The sequence below is a fragment of the Eucyclogobius newberryi genome, unplaced genomic scaffold, assembly GCF_026437365.1.
Source record: "Eucyclogobius newberryi isolate DKJ021-1_F unplaced genomic scaffold, fEucNew1.0.hap1 SCAF_41, whole genome shotgun sequence".
Taxonomy (NCBI): domain Eukaryota; kingdom Metazoa; phylum Chordata; class Actinopteri; order Gobiiformes; family Gobiidae; genus Eucyclogobius; species Eucyclogobius newberryi.
This window is the reverse complement of record NW_027316068.1, coordinates 96,474-114,041: the sequence shown is the minus strand read 5'-3', so window position 1 is coordinate 114,041 and position 17,568 is coordinate 96,474. Positions and strand designations below refer to the sequence as shown.

The 17,568-nt window shown below is 43.1% G+C and overlaps 4 non-coding genes across 4 annotated transcripts; all 4 read right to left on the bottom strand.

Annotated features, from left to right (window-relative positions):
• Window positions 1–326: 326 nt before the first annotated feature.
• On the bottom strand, window positions 327–400 carry trnan-auu (transfer RNA asparagine (anticodon AUU)). The gene has a single exon. It is a non-coding gene; the product is annotated as a tRNA-Asn (tRNA).
• A 2,346-nt stretch (window positions 401–2,746) lies between these two features.
• trnan-guu (transfer RNA asparagine (anticodon GUU)) lies at window positions 2,747–2,820 on the bottom strand. The gene has a single exon. It is a non-coding gene; the product is annotated as a tRNA-Asn (tRNA).
• A 7,184-nt stretch (window positions 2,821–10,004) lies between these two features.
• trnan-guu (transfer RNA asparagine (anticodon GUU)) lies at window positions 10,005–10,078 on the bottom strand. Its single transcript has one exon. It is a non-coding gene; the product is annotated as a tRNA-Asn (tRNA).
• A 2,339-nt stretch (window positions 10,079–12,417) lies between these two features.
• trnan-guu (transfer RNA asparagine (anticodon GUU)) lies at window positions 12,418–12,491 on the bottom strand. Its single transcript has one exon. It is a non-coding gene; the product is annotated as a tRNA-Asn (tRNA).
• Between the last annotated feature and the right edge of the window lie 5,077 nt (window positions 12,492–17,568).

Sequence of the window (17,568 nt, the reverse complement as noted above, 5' to 3'; positions counted from 1 at the left end):
GAAAACGGTCTACATCAATCATTCCTTACCATCAAACTGAGAAACAAGGAGTGAAAAGAGTGCATTTACTCTGTTTATTCAGGGATACTGTTCAATCTATAATTGCAAAATAGCTCTTTCGGGTGATATGTTTTTCTGTACATGTAAACAACTGATTTGCTTGAAAGGCTATCATGAAAGCACTGCTGGGATTTACTAGACAGGCACTTTGACCAACTAAGCCACAGCGCCTCTAAAATGTTACTCCAACCTGTTTCAGGTAGATATTCAGCAAACAATGTTACCTTGTGGATTTTGCCTGCGATAGCTCTTCCAAAATAGCTTGTCGTCCCTGGGTGGGCTCGAACCACCAACCTCCCGGTTAATAGCCAAGCGCGCTGGCCAATTGCGCCACAGAGACATCCAGCCCAATCGAAAAAATATTTGCGACTCGACAAGCCGCAACATCTTTTTTTTTTTTAAAGCGAGCCAGCAACATTCGAAAGTTCAGCCCCTGTCCAATCAACTGTGTTTAATGGAGAGCGAGGGCATCAATCTTTCTACCTTTGAGCTAAATCCCCTGTACCAATGTAGCTATAAAAAAAACTGGAAGTCTTTCAATCAATCGACTCTCGCCAATTTATTGCGCACTCAATATACTGCAGTTAATCTGGATATTGAGGAAAAATTGCAAGATAATGTTATTTGACATAATGCCGATGTATTTGCTTACTTTTTCAAGCACACTTGGCAATAAACCTCGTTCAGCAGTGCCTTTTATCAGATAGTAAAGCGCGCAGACGTTCCATTGTAAAAAACAAAAATGTTCTCTCACCATTATCGACTCTAGTGGGACTCAACCCACAACCTTTGAAAGCCCTTGCAACTAATGCCTAGAAGTCCAATGCGCTATCCATTGCGCCACAGAGCCCATACATCCTTGCGTGATGCTCATTTCCACAAACGCAAAACACGGTTTTCATCCAAAATGGGTCTACGTCAGTCATTCCTTGCCAACAAACTAAGAATCAAAAAGTGAAAAGAGTGCAGTTAATCTGTGTGTGCAGGGATACTTTTCCATCTCTTATTCCAATTTGTAACAGCAGCGCATTTTCTGTCATTGTAAATAATTTGCACGCCTGAATGGACAACTGTAACCCTCTCCATAGCCCGGTATACATTATATCTCAACAGGAACATCCATCTCCGTGACAATAAAACAGCAGAACCTTGGCCCATCTTCAAAGGACTCTTGGCCGCACACCTCCGACACCTCCACATGGCAGCAGAGCACCGGTTCATCACCCACCTCATCCCCCACAACACCCTGATCCACCTTATACCCTCTGGAAACCTGGACATCATCTTCTGACCCCGGCATCACCCCCCCATCCACGGCATCACCCCCCATCACTGAAGAAAGTTTGAAGAACGATTGTGTGTTTGATTTTCTGTAATTTTTTGTCTCTTCTCCCCCTGCCCTTGTGTATCCCATTCCCTTGCACTTGTGTGTGATGTTTGTCTGTACAATTATGTAAATATATGTAAATACTTGTAAGATGTTTTTGATAATAAAAGATAAAAAAAATAAAATAATGGACAACTGAGTAGTAGTAGTAGGTTTGAGATGGGCCGGTAATTATTTAGCACTGTGGCATCAAGACTGCTCTTCTTTAAGAGAGGCTTAATGACCGCAGTTTTAAGGCTCTTGGGAATATTCCAGATCCAAGCGACATGTTGACTTTTTGAGTGATTGGAGCCAACAGACTGCTCACCGTAGACTTTAAAAATCTGGTAGACAATGCATAAAGGCAGCATGTAGTGGAACTCAGACTTGTGGTGATCTCTTGGACAGTTTTGTCAGCCAAAAATGCAAAATGGGTTAACTCCAGTTGTCTAGCTGGCTGCGTGCTTGTTATCTGCAAATAATGGTATTTTTAATGTTCTGAACTGAGTCTTGCAAAGAAGACTGCAAACTCATTGCACCTGGAGAAATACAGAAACCATCAGACAAAGTAACATTTACCACACTGTAATTTGAAATGTTAACCCGCTTTGTCATTAGCAGGTCCAGAGTGTGCCCTTTGCCCTTGGTGGGGCCACTCAGGTGCGGAGTAAGACCAAAGCTTCTGAGGACAGCGCCAAGCTCTTTAGAAGAAGACGAGGTTGAGCGGGGCGTGAAGGAAGGAAGGAACAGTCACTCACATACTGGAAACTCCTACCAAGCAGTGGCCAGCCTATAGCACACTGGGATTCTGTGGTAATTGAACCAAGTTTAGCAGTTCCTTTCATCAGTTAATAACACAAGCAGGCTTTCCTATTTACCAATGTAGATAACAGGGGTTACGACAGTGACTCTGGTGGGTCTCGAACTCACAGCCTTTGAATGCCTTTGCAAGTTTTGTCTGATTCCCCTTTTTCACAAAAGAAAACAGTCATCCGAAAACGGTCTACATCAATCATTCCTTACCATCAAACTGAGAAACAAGGAGTGAAAAGAGTGCATTTACTCTGTTTATTCAGGGATACTGTTCAATCTATAATTGCAAAATAGCTCTTTCGGGTGATATGTTTTTCTGTACATGTAAACAACTGATTTCCTTGAAAGGCTATCATGAAAGCACTGCTGGGATTTACTAGACAGGCACTTTGACCAACTAAGCCACAGCGCCTCTAAAATGTTACTCCAACCTGTTTCAGGTAGATATTCAGCAAACAATGTTACCTCGTGGATTTTGCCTGCGATAGCTCTTCCAAAAAAGCTTGTCGTCCCTGGGTGGGCTCGAACCACCAACCTCCCGGTTAACAGCCGAGCGCGCTGGCCAATTGCGCCACAGAGACATCCAGCCCAGTCGAAAAAATATTTGCGACTCGACAAGCCGCAACATCTTTTTTTTTTTTAAGCGAGCCAGCAACATTCGAAAGTTCAGCCCCTGTCCAATCAACTGTGTTTAATGGAGAGCGAGGGCATCAATCTTTCTACCTTTGAGCTAAATCCCCTGTACCAATGTAGCTATAAAAAAAACTGGAAGTCTTTCAATCAATCGACTCTCGCCAATTTATTGCGCACTCAATATACTGCAGTTAATCTGGATATTGAGGAAAAATTGCAAGATAATGTTATTTGACATAATGCCGATGTATTTGCTTACTTTTTCAAGCACACTTGGCAATAAACCTCGTTCAGCAGTGCCTTTTATCAGATAGTAAAGCGCGCAGACGTTCCATTGTAAAAAACAAAAATGTTCTCTCACCATTAGCGACTCTAGTGGGACTCAACCCACAACCTTTGAAAGCCCTTGCAACTAATGCCTAGAAGTCCAATGCGCTATCCATTGCGCCACAGAGCCCATACATCCTTGCGTGATGCTCATTTCCACAAACGCAAAACACGGTTTTCATCCAAAATGGGTCTACGTCAGTCATTCCTTGCCAACAAACTGAGAATCAAAAAGTGAAAAGAGTGCAGTTAATCTGTGTGTGCAGGGATACTTTTCCATCTCTTATTCCAATTTGTAACAGCAGCGCATTTTCTGTCATTGTAAATAATTTGCACGCCTGAATGGACAACTGTAACCCTCTCCATAGCCCGGTATACATTATATCTCAACAGGAACATCCATCTCCGTGACAATAAAACAGCAGAACCTTGGCCCATCTTCAAAGGACTCTTGGCCGCACACCTCCGACACCTCCACATGGCAGCAGAGCACCGGTTCATCACCCACCTCATCCCCCACAACACCCTGATCCACCTTATACCCTCTGGAAACCTGGACATCATCTTCTGACCCCGGCATCACCCCCCCATCCACGGCATCACCCCCCATCACTGAAGAAAGTTTGAAGAATGATTGTGTGTTTGATTTTCTGTAATTTTTTGTCTCTTCTCCCCCTGCCCTTGTGTATCCCATTCCCTTGCACTTGTGTGTGATGTTTGTCTGTACAATTATGTAAATATATGTAAATACTTGTAAGATGTTTTTGATAATAAAAGATAAAAAAAATAAAATAATGGACAACTGAGTAGTAGTAGTAGGTTTGAGATGGGCCGGTAATTATTTAGCACTGTGGCATCAAGACTGCTCTTCTTTAAGAGAGGCTTAATGACCGCAGTTTTAAGGCTCTTGGGAATATTCCAGATCCAAGCGACATGTTGACTTTTTGAGTGATTGGAGCCAACAGACTGCTCACCGTAGACTTTAAAAATCTGGTAGACAATGCATAAAGGCAGCATGTAGTGGAACTCAGACTTGTGGTGATCTCTTGGACAGTTTTGTCAGCCAAAAATGCAAAATGGGTTAACTCCAGTTGTCTAGCTGGCTGCGTGCTTGTTATCTGCAAATAATGGTATTTTTAATGTTCTGAACTGAGTCTTGCAAAGAAGACTGCAAACTCATTGCACCTGGAGAAATACAGAAACCATCAGACAAAGTAACATTTACCACACTGTAATTTGAAATGTTAACCCGCTTTGTCATTAGCAGGTCCAGAGTGTGCCCTTTGCCCTTGGTGGGGCCACTCAGGTGCGGAGTAAGACCAAAGCTTCTGAGGACAGCGCCAAGCTCTTTAGAAGAAGACGAGGTTGAGCGGGGCGTGAAGGAAGGAAGGAACAGTCACTCACGTACGGGAAACTCCTACCAAGCAGTGGCCAGCCTATAGCACACTGGGATTCTGTGGTAATTGAACCAAGTTTAGCAGTTCCTTTCATCAGTTAATAACACAAGCAGGCTTTCCTATTTACCAATGTAGATAACAGGGGTTACAACAGTGACTCTGGTGGGTCTCGAACTCACAGCCTTTGAATGCCTTTGCAACTTTTGTCTGATTCCCCTTTTTCACAAAAGAAAACAGTCATCCGAAAACGGTCTACATCAATCATTCCTTACCATCAAACTGAGAAACAAGGAGTGAAAAGAGTGCATTTACTCTGTTTATTCAGGGATACTGTTCAATCTATAATTGCAAAATAGCTCTTTCGGGTGATATGTTTTTCTGTACATGTAAACAACTGATTTCCTTGAAAGGCTATCATGAAAGCACTGCTGGGATTTACTAGACAGGCACTTTGACCAACTAAGCCACAGCGCCTCTAAAGTGTTACTCCAACCTGTTTCAGGTAGATATTCAGCAAACAATGTTACCCCGTGGATTTTGGCTGCGATAGCTCTTCCAAAATAGCTTCTCGTCCCCGGGTGGGCTCAAACCACCAACCTCACGGTTAACAACCGAGCGCGCTGGCCAATTGCGCCATAGAGACATCCAGCCTAGTCAATAAAATATTTGCGACTCGACAAGCCGCAACATCTTTTTTTTTTTTAAAGCGAGCCAGCAACATTCGAAAGTTCAGCCCCTGTCCAATCAACTGTGTTTAATGGAGAGCGAGGGCATCAATCTTTCTACCTTTGAGCTAAATCCCCTGTACCAATGTAGCTATAAAAAAAACTGGAAGTCTTTCAATCAATCGACTCTCGCCAATTTATTGCGCACTCAATATACTGCAGTTAATCTGGATATTGAGGAAAAATTGCAAGATAATGTTATTTGACATAATGCCGATGTATTTGCTTACTTTTTCAAGCACACTTGGCAATAAACCTCGTTCAGCAGTGCCTTTTATCAGATAGTAAAGCGCGCAGACGTTCCATTGTAAAAAACAAAAATGTTCTCTCACCATTAGCGACTCTAGTGGGACTCAACCCACAACCTTTGAAAGCCCTTGCAACTAATGCCTAGAAGTCCAATGCGCTATCCATTGCGCCACAGAGCCCATACATCCTTGCGTGATGCTCATTTCCACAAACGCAAAACACGGTTTTCATCCAAAATGGGTCTACGTCAGTCATTCCTTGCCAACAAACTGAGAATCAAAAAGTGAAAAGAGTGCAGTTAATCTGTGTGTGCAGGGATACTTTTCCATCTCTTATTCCAATTTGTAACAGCAGCGCATTTTCTGTCATTGTAAATAATTTGCACGCCTGAATGGACAACTGTAACCCTCTCCATAGCCCGGTATACATTATATCTCAACAGGAACATCCATCTCCGTGACAATAAAACAGCAGAACCTTGGCCCATCTTCAAAGGACTCTTGGCCGCACACCTCCGACACCTCCACATGGCAGCAGAGCACCGGTTCATCACCCACCTCATCCCCCACAACACCCTGATCCACCTTATACCCTCTGGAAACCTGGACATCATCTTCTGACCCCGGCATCACCCCCCCATCCACGGCATCACCCCCCATCACTGAAGAAAGTTTGAAGAATGATTGTGTGTTTGATTTTCTGTAATTTTTTGTCTCTTCTCCCCCTGCCCTTGTGTATCCCATTCCCTTGCACTTGTGTGTGATGTTTGTCTGTACAATTATGTAAATATATGTAAATACTTGTAAGATGTTTTTGATAATAAAAGATAAAAAAAATAAAATAATGGACAACTGAGTAGTAGTAGTAGGTTTGAGATGGGCCGGTAATTATTTAGCACTGTGGCATCAAGACTGCTCTTCTTTAAGAGAGGCTTAATGACCGCAGTTTTAAGGCTCTTGGGAATATTCCAGATCCAAGCGACATGTTGACTTTTTGAGTGATTGGAGCCAACAGACTGCTCACCGTAGACTTTAAAAATCTGGTAGACAATGCATAAAGGCAGCATGTAGTGGAACTCAGACTTGTGGTGATCTCTTGGACAGTTTTGTCAGCCAAAAATGCAAAATGGGTTAACTCCAGTTGTCTAGCTGGCTGCGTGCTTGTTATCTGCAAATAATGGTATTTTTAATGTTCTGAACTGAGTCTTGCAAAGAAGACTGCAAACTCATTGCACCTGGAGAAATACAGAAACCATCAGACAAAGTAACATTTACCACACTGTAATTTGAAATGTTAACCCGCTTTGTCATTAGCAGGTCCAGAGTGTGCCCTTTGCCCTTGGTGGGGCCACTCAGGTGCGGAGTAAGACCAAAGCTTCTGAGGACAGCGCCAAGCTCTTTAGAAGAAGACGAGGTTGAGCGGGGCGTGAAGGAAGGAAGGAACAGTCACTCACGTACGGGAAACTCCTACCAAGCAGTGGCCAGCCTATAGCACACTGGGATTCTGTGGTAATTGAACCAAGTTTAGCAGTTCCTTTCATCAGTTAATAACACAAGCAGGCTTTCCTATTTACCAATGTAGATAACAGGGGTTACAACAGTGACTCTGGTGGGTCTCGAACTCACAGCCTTTGAATGCCTTTGCAACTTTTGTCTGATTCCCCTTTTTCACAAAAGAAAACAGTCATCCGAAAACGGTCTACATCAATCATTCCTTACCATCAAACTGAGAAACAAGGAGTGAAAAGAGTGCATTTACTCTGTTTATTCAGGGATACTGTTCAATCTATAATTGCAAAATAGCTCTTTCGGGTGATATGTTTTTCTGTACATGTAAACAACTGATTTCCTTGAAAGGCTATCATGAAAGCACTGCTGGGATTTACTAGACAGGCACTTTGACCAACTAAGCCACAGCGCCTCTAAAGTGTTACTCCAACCTGTTTCAGGTAGATATTCAGCAAACAATGTTACCCCGTGGATTTTGGCTGCGATAGCTCTTCCAAAATAGCTTCTCGTCCCCGGGTGGGCTCAAACCACCAACCTCACGGTTAACAGCCGAGCGCGCTGGCCAATTGCGCCATAGAGACATCCAGCCTAGTCAATAAAATATTTGCGACTCGACAAGCCGCAACATCTTTTTTTTTTTAAAGCGAGCCAGCAACATTCGAAAGTTCAGCCCCTGTCCAATCAACTGTGTTTAATGGAGAGCGAGGGCATCAATCTTTCTACCTTTGAGCTAAATCCCCTGTACCAATGTAGCTATAAAAAAAACTGGAAGTCTTTCAATCAATCGACTCTCGCCAATTTATTGCGCACTCAATATACTGCAGTTAATCTGGATATTGAGGAAAAATTGCAAGATAATGTTATTTGACATAATGCCGATGTATTTGCTTACTTTTTCAAGCACACTTGGCAATAAACCTCGTTCAGCAGTGCCTTTTATCAGATAGTAAAGCGCGCAGACGTTCCATTGTAAAAAACAAAAATGTTCTCTCACCATTAGCGACTCTAGTGGGACTCAACCCACAACCTTTGAAAGCCCTTGCAACTAATGCCTAGAAGTCCAATGCGCTATCCATTGCGCCACAGAGCCCATACATCCTTGCGTGATGCTCATTTCCACAAACGCAAAACACGGTTTTCATCCAAAATGGGTCTACGTCAGTCATTCCTTGCCAACAAACTGAGAATCAAAAAGTGAAAAGAGTGCAGTTAATCTGTGTGTGCAGGGATACTTTTCCATCTCTTATTCCAATTTGTAACAGCAGCGCATTTTCTGTCATTGTAAATAATTTGCACGCCTGAATGGACAACTGTAACCCTCTCCATAGCCCGGTATACATTATATCTCAACAGGAACATCCATCTCCGTGACAATAAAACAGCAGAACCTTGGCCCATCTTCAAAGGACTCTTGGCCGCACACCTCCGACACCTCCACATGGCAGCAGAGCACCGGTTCATCACCCACCTCATCCCCCACAACACCCTGATCCACCTTATACCCTCTGGAAACCTGGACATCATCTTCTGACCCCGGCATCACCCCCCCATCCACGGCATCACCCCCCATCACTGAAGAAAGTTTGAAGAATGATTGTGTGTTTGATTTTCTGTAATTTTTTGTCTCTTCTCCCCCTGCCCTTGTGTATCCCATTCCCTTGCACTTGTGTGTGATGTTTGTCTGTACAATTATGTAAATATATGTAAATACTTGTAAGATGTTTTTGATAATAAAAGATAAAAAAAATAAAATAATGGACAACTGAGTAGTAGTAGTAGGTTTGAGATGGGCCGGTAATTATTTAGCACTGTGGCATCAAGACTGCTCTTCTTTAAGAGAGGCTTAATGACCGCAGTTTTAAGGCTCTTGGGAATATTCCAGATCCAAGCGACATGTTGACTTTTTGAGTGATTGGAGCCAACAGACTGCTCACCGTAGACTTTAAAAATCTGGTAGACAATGCATAAAGGCAGCATGTAGTGGAACTCAGACTTGTGGTGATCTCTTGGACAGTTTTGTCAGCCAAAAATGCAAAATGGGTTAACTCCAGTTGTCTAGCTGGCTGCGTGCTTGTTATCTGCAAATAATGGTATTTTTAATGTTCTGAACTGAGTCTTGCAAAGAAGACTGCAAACTCATTGCACCTGGAGAAATACAGAAACCATCAGACAAAGTAACATTTACCACACTGTAATTTGAAATGTTAACCCGCTTTGTCAGTAGCAGGTCCAGAGTGTGCCCTTTGCCCTTGGTGGGGCCACTCAGGTGCGGAGTAAGACCAAAGCTTCTGAGGACAGCGCCAAGCTCTTTAGAAGAAGACGAGGTTGAGCGGGGCGTGAAGGAAGGAAGGAACAGTCACTCACGTACGGGAAACTCCTACCAAGCAGTGGCCAGCCTATAGCACACTGGGATTCTGTGGTAATTGAACCAAGTTTAGCAGTTCCTTTCATCAGTTAATAACACAAGCAGGCTTTCCTATTTACCAATGTAGATAACAGGGGTTACAACAGTGACTCTGGTGGGTCTCGAACTCACAGCCTTTGAATGCCTTTGCAACTTTTGTCTGATTCCCCTTTTTCACAAAAGAAAACAGTCATCCGAAAACAGTCTACATCAATCATTCCTTACCATCAAACTGAGAAACAAGGAGTGAAAAGAGTGCATTTACTCTGTTTATTCAGGGATACTGTTCAATCTATAATTGCAAAAGAGCTCTTTCGGGTGATATGTTTTTCTGTACATGTAAACAACTGATTTGCTTGAAAGGCTATCATGAAAGCACTGCTGGGATTTACTAGACAGGCACTTTGACCAACTAAGCCACAGCGCCTCTAAAATGTTACTCCAACCTGTTTCAGGTAGATATTCAGCAAACAATGTTACCTCGTGGATTTTGCCTGCGATAGCTCTTCCAAAATAGCTTGTCGTCCCTGGGTGGGCTCGAACCACCAACCTCCCGGTTAACAGCCGAGCGCGCTGGCCAATTGCGCCACAGAGACATCCAGCCCAGTCGAAAAAATATTTGCGACTCGACAAGCCGCAACATCTTTTTTTTTTTTAAGCGAGCCAGCAACATTTGAAAGTTCAGCCCCTGTCCAATCAACTGTGTTTAATGGAGAGCGAGGGCATCAATCTTTCTACCTTTGAGCTAAATCCCCTGTACCAATGTAGCTATAAAAAAACTGGAAGTCTTTCAATCAATCGACTCTCGCCAATTTATTGCGCACTCAATATACTGCAGTTAATCTGGATATTGAGGAAAAATTGCAAGATAATGTTATTTGACATAATGCCGATGTATTTGCTTACTTTTTCAAGCACACTTGGCAATAAACCTCGTTCAGCAGTGCCTTTTATCAGATAGTAAAGCGCGCAGACGTTCCATTGTAAAAAACAAAAATGTTCTCTCACCATTAGCGACTCTAATGGGACTCAACCCACAACCTTTGAAAGCCCTTGCAACTAATGCCTAGAAGTCCAATGCGCTATCCATTGCGCCACAGAGCCCATACATCCTTGCGTGATGCTCATTTTCACAAACGCAAAACACGGTTTTCATCCAAAATGGGTCTACGTCAGTCATTCCTTGCCAACAAACTGAGAATCAAAAAGTGAAAAGAGTGCAGTTAATCTGTGTGTGCAGGGATACTTTTCCATCTCTTATTCCAATTTGTAACAGCAGCGCATTTTCTGTCATTGTAAATAATTTGCACGCCTGAATGGACAACTGTAACCCTCTCCATAGCCCGGTATACATTATATCTCAACAGGAACATCCATCTCTGTGACAATAAAACAGCAGAACCTTGGCCCATCTTCAAAGGACTCTTGGCCGCACACCTCCGACACCTCCACATGGCAGCAGAGCACCGGTTCATCACCCACCTCATCCCCCACAACACCCTGATCCACCTTATACCCTCTGGAAACCTGGATATCATCTTCTGGCCCCGGCATCACCCCCCCATCCACGGCATCACCCCCCATCACTGAAGAAAGTTTGAAGAACGATTGTGTGTTTGATTTTCTGTAATTTTTTGTCTCTTCTCCCCCTGCCCTTGCGTATCCCATTCCCTTGCACTTGTGTGTGATGTTTGTCTGTACAATTATGTAAATATATGTAAATACTTGTAAGATGTTTTTGATAATAAAAGATAAAAAAAATAAAATAATGGACAACTGAGTAGTAGTAGTAGGTTTGAGATGGGCCGGTAATTATTTAGCACTGTGGCATCAAGACTGCTCTTCTTTAAGAGAGGCTTAATGACCGCAGTTTTAAGGCTCTTGGGAATATTCCAGATCCAAGCGACATGTTTTTGAGTGATTGGAGCTAACAGACTGCTCACCGTAGACTTTAAAAATCTGGTAGACAATGCATAAAGGCAGCATGTAGTGGAACTCAGACTTGTGGTGATCTCTTGGACAGTTTTGTCAGCCAAAAATGCAAAATGGGTTAACTCCAGTTGTCTAGCTGGCTGCGTGCTTGTTATCTGCAAATAATGGTATTTTTAATGTTCTGAACTGAGTCTTGCAAAGAAGACTGCAAACTCATTGCACCTGGAGAAATAAAGAAACCATCAGACAAAGTAACATTTACCACACTGTAATTTGAAATGTTAACCCGCTTTGTCATTAGCAGGTCCAGAGTGTGCCCTTTGCCCTTGGTGGGGCCACTCAGGTGCGGAGTAAGACCAAAGCTTCTGAGGACAGTGCCAAGCTCTTTAGAAGAAGACGAGGTTGAGCGGGGCGTGAAGGAAGGAAGGAACAGTCACTCACGTACGGGAAACTCCTACCAAGCAGTGGCCAGCCTATAGCACACTGGGATTCTGTGGTAATTGAACCAAGTTTAGCAGTTCCTTTCATCAGTTAATAACACAAGCAGGCTTTCCTATTTACCAATGTAGATAACAGGGGTTACAACAGTGACTCTGGTGGGTCTCGAACTCACAGCCTTTGAATGCCTTTGCAACTTTTGTCTGATTCCCCTTTTTCACAAAAGAAAACAGTCATCCGAAAACAGTCTACATCAATCATTCCTTACCATCAAACTGAGAAACAAGGAGTGAAAAGAGTGCATTTACTCTGTTTATTCAGGGATACTGTTCAATCTATAATTGCAAAATAGCTCTTTCGGGTGATATGTTTTTCTGTACATGTAAACAACTGATTTGCTTGAAAGGCTATCATGAAAGCACTGCTGGGATTTACTAGACAGGCACTTTGACCAACTAAGCCACAGCGCCTCTAAAATGTTACTCCAACATGTTTCAGGTAGATATTCAGCAAACAATGTTACCTCGTGGATTTTGCCTGCGATAGCTCTTCCAAAATAGCTTGTCGTCCCTGGGTGGGCTCGAACCACCAACCTCCCGGTTAACAGCCGAGCGCGCTGGCCAATTGCGCCACAGAGACATCCAGTCCAGTCGAAAAAATATTTGCGACTCGACAAGCCGCAACATCTTTTTTTATTTTAAGCGAGCCAGCAACATTCGAAAGTTCAGACCCTGTCCAATCAACTGTGTTTAATGGAGAGCGAGGGCATCAATCTTTCTACCTTTGAGCTAAATCCCCTGTACCAATGTAGCTATAAAAAAAACTGGAAGTCTTTCAATCAATCGACTCTCGCCAATTTATTGCGCACTCAATATACTGCAGTTAATCTGGATATTGAGGAAAAATTGCAAGATAATGTTATTTGACATAATGCCGATGTATTTGCTTATTTTTTCAAGCACACTTGGCAATAAACCTCGTTTAGCAGTGCCTTTTATCAGATAGTAAAGCGCGCAGACGTTCCATTGTAAAAAACAAAAATGTTCTCTCACCATTAGCGACTCTAATCGGACTCAACCCACAACCTTTGAAAGCCCTTGCAACTAATGCCTAGAAGTCCAATGCGCTATCCATTGCGCCACAGAGCCCATACATCCTTGCGTGATGCTCATTTCCACAAACGCAAAACACGGTTTTCATCCAAAATGGGTCCACGTCAGTCATTCCTTGCCAACAAACTGAGAATCAAAAAGTGAAAAGAGTGCAGTTAATCTGTGTGTGCAGGGATACTTTTCCATCTCTTATTCCAATTTGTAACAGCAGCGCATTTTCTGTCATTGTAAATAATTTGCACGCCTGAATGGACAACTGTAACCCTCTCCATAGCCCGGTATACATTATATCTCAACAGGAACATCCATCTCCGTGACAATAAAACAGCAGAACCTTGGCCCATCTTCAAAGGACTCTTGGCCGCACACCTCCGACACCTCCACATGGCAGCAGAGCACCGGTTCATCACCTACCTCATCCCCCACAACACCCTGATCCACCTTATACCCTCTGGAAACCTGGACATCATCTTCTGACCCCGGCATCACCCCCCCATCCACGGCGTCACCCCCCATCACTGAAGAAAGTTTGAAGAATGATTGTGTGTTTGATTTTCTGTAATTTTTTGTCTCTTCTCCCCCTGCCCTTGTGTATCCCATTCCCTTGCACTTGTGTGTGATGTTTGTCTGTACAATTATGTAAATATATGTAAATACTTGTAAGATGTTTTTGATAATAAAAGATAAAAAAAAAAAATAATAATGGACAACTGAGTAGTAGTAGTAGGTTTGAAATGGGCCGGTAATTATTTAGCACTGTGGCATCAAGACTGCTCTTCTTTAAGAGAGGCTTAATGACCGCAGTTTTAAGGCTCTTGGGAATATTCCAGATCCAAGCAACATGTTGACTTTTTGAGTGAGTGGAGCCAACAGACTGCTCACCGTAGACTTTAAAAATCTAGTAGGCAATGCATAAAGGCAGCATGTAGTGGAACTCAGACTTGTGGTGATCTCTTGGACAGTTTTGTCAGCCAAAAATGCAAAATGGGTTAACTCCAGTTGTCTAGCTGGCTGCGTGCTTGTTATCTGCAAATAATGGTATTTCTAATGTTCTGAACTGAGTCTTGCAAAGAAGACTGCAAACTCATTGCACCTGGAGAAATACAGAAACCATCAGACAAAGTAACATTTACCACACTGTAATTTGAAATGTTAACCCGCTTTGTCATTAGCAGGTCCAGAGTGTGCCCTTTGCCCTTGGTGGGGCCACTCAGGTGCGGAGTAAGACCAAAGCTTCTGAGGACAGCGCCAAGCTCTTTAGAAGAAGACGAGGTTGAGCGGGGCGTGAAGGAAGGAAGGAACTGTCACTCACGTACGGGAAACTCCTACCAAGCAGTGGCCAGCCTATAGCACACTGAGATTCTGTGGTAATTGAACCAAGTTTAGCAGTTCCTTTCATCAGTTAATAACACAAGCAGGCTTTCCTATTTACCAATGTAGATAACAGGGGTTACAACAGTGACTCTGGTGGGTCTCGAACTAACAGCCTTTGAATGCCTTTGCAACTTTTGTCTGATTCCCCTTTTTCACAAAAGAAAACAGTCATCCGAAAACGGTCTACATCAATCATTCCTTACCATCAAACTGAGAAACAAGGAGTGAAAAGAGTGCATTTACTCTGTTTATTCAGGGATACTGTTCAATCTATAATTGCAAAATAGCTCTTTCGGGTGATATGTTTTTCTGTACATGTAAACAACTGATTTGCTTGAAAGGCTATCATGAAAGCACTGCTGGGATTTACTAGACAGGCACTTTGACCAACTAAGCCACAGCGCCTCTAAAATGTTACTCCAACCTGTTTCAGGTAGATATTCAGCAAACAATGTTACCTCGTGGATTTTGCCTGCGATAGCTCTTCCAAAATAGCTTGTCGTCCCTGGGTGGGCTCAAACCACCAACCTCCCGGTTAACAGCCGAGCGCGCTGGCCAATTGCGCCACAGAGACATCCAGCCCAGTCAAAAAATATTTGCGACTCGACAAGCCGCAACATCTTTTTTTTTTAAAGCGAGCCAGCAACATTCGAAAGTTCAGCCCCTGTCCAATCAACTGTGTTTAATGGAGAGCGAGGGCATCAATCTTTCTACCTTTGAGCTAAATCCCCTGTACCAATGTAGCTATAAAAAAAAACTGGAAGTCTTTCAATCAATCGACTCTCGCCAATTTATTGCGCACTCAATATACTGCAGTTAATCTGGATATTGAGGAAAAATTGCAAGATAATGTTATTTGACATAATGCCTATGTATTTGCTTACTTTTTCAAGCACACTTGGCAATAAACCTCGTTCAGCAGTGCTTTTTATCAGATAGTAAAGCGCGCAGACGTTCCATTGTAAAAAACAAAAATGTTCCCTCAATATTAGCGACTCTAGTGGGACTCAACCCACAACCTTTGAAAGCCCTTGCAACTAATGCCTAGAAGTCCAACGCGCTATCCATTGCGCCACAGAGCCCATACATCCTTCCGTGATGCTCATTTCCACAAACGCAAAACACGGTTTTCATCCAAAATGGGTCTACGTCAGTCATTCCTTGCCAACAAACTGAGAATCAAAAAGTGAAAAGAGTGCAGTTAATCTGTGTGTGCAGGAATACTTTTCCATCTCTTATTCCAATTTGTAACAGCAGCGCATTTTCTGTCATTGTAAACAATTTGCACGCCTGAATGGACAACTGTAACCCTCTCCATAGCCCGGTATACATTATATCACAACAGGAACATCCATCTCCGTGACAATAAAACAGCAGAACCTTGGCCCATCTTCAAAGGACTCTTGGCCGCACACCTCCGACACCTCCACATGGCAGCAGAGCACCGGTTCATCACCCACCTCGTCCCCCACAACACCCTGATCCACCTTATACCCTCTGGAAACCTGGACATCATCTTCTGACCCCGGCATCACCCCCCCCCAACCACGGCATCAACCCCCATCACTGAAGAAAGTTTGGAGAATGATGGTGTGTTTGATTTTCTGTAATTTTTTGTCTCTTCTCCCCCTGCCCTTGTGTATCCCATTCCCTTGCACTTGTGTGTGATGTTTGTCTGTACAATTATGTAAATATATGTAAATACTTGTAAGATGTTTTTGATAATAAAAGATAAAAAAAAAATTAAAATAATGGACAACTGAGTAGTAGTAGTAGGTTTGAAATGGGCCGGTAATTATTTAGCACTGTGGCATCAAGACTGCTATTCTTTAAGAGAGGCTTAATGACCGCAGTTTTAAGGCTCTTGGGAATATTCCAGATCCAAGCAACATGTTGACTTTTTGAGTGATTGGAGCCAACAGACTGCTCACCGTAGACTTTAAAAATCTAGTAGGCAATGCATAAAGGCAGCATGTAGTGGAACTCAGACTTGTGGCGATCTCTTGGACAGTTTTGTCAGCCAAAAATGCAAAATGGGTTAACTCCAGTTGTCTAGCTGGCTGCGTGCTTGTTATCTGCAAATAATGGTATTTTTAATGTTCTGAACTGAGTCTTGCAAAGAAGACTGGAAACTCATTGCACCTGGAGAAATACAGAAACCATCAGACAAAGTAACATTTACCACACTGTAATTTGAAATGTTAACCCGCTTTGTCATTAGCAGGTCCAGAGTGTGCCCTTTGCCCTTGGTGGGGCCACTCAGGTGCTGAGTAAGACCAAAGCTTCTGAGGACAGCGCCAAGCTCTTTAGAAGAAGACGAGGTTGAGCGGGGCGTGAAGGAAGGAAGGAACAGTCACTCACGTACGGGAAACTCCTACCAAGCAGTGGCCAGCCTATAGCACACTGGGATTCTGTGGTAATTGAACCAAGTTTAGCAGTTCCTTTCATCAGTTAATAACACAAGCAGGCTTTCCTATTTACCAATGTAGATAACAGGGGTTACAACAGTGACTCTGGTGGGTCTCGAACTCACAGCCTTTGAATGCCTTTGCAACTTTTGTCTGATTCCCCTTTTTCACAAAAGCAAAACAGTCATCCGAAAACGGTCTACATCAATCATTCCTTACCATCAAACTGAGAAACAAGGAGTGAAAAGAGTGCATTTACTCTGTTTATTCAGGGATACTGTTCAATCTATAATTGCAAAATAGCTCTTTGGGGTGATATGTTTTTCTGTACATGTAAACAACTGATTTGCTTGAAAGGCTATCATGAAGGCACTGCTGGGATTTACTAGACAGGCACTTTGACCAACTAAGCCACAGCGCCTCTAAAATGTTACTCCAACCTGTTTCAGGTAGATATTCAGCAAACAATGTTACCTCGTGGATTTTGCCTGCGATAGCTCTTCCAAAATAGCTTGTCGTCCCTGGGTGGGCTCGAACCACCAACCTCCCGGTTAACAGCCGAGTGCGCTGGCCAATTGCACCACAGAGACATCCAGCCCAGTTGAAAAAATATTTGCGACTCGACAAGCCGCAACATCTTTTTTTTTTAAAGCGAGCCAGCAACATTCGAAAGTTCAGCCCCTGTCCAATCAACTGTGTTTAATGGAGAGCGAGGGCATCAATCTTTCTACCTTTGAGCTAAATCCCCTGTACCAATGTAGCTATAAAAAAAAACTGGAAGTCTTTCAATCAATCGACTCTCGCCAATTTATTGCGCACTCA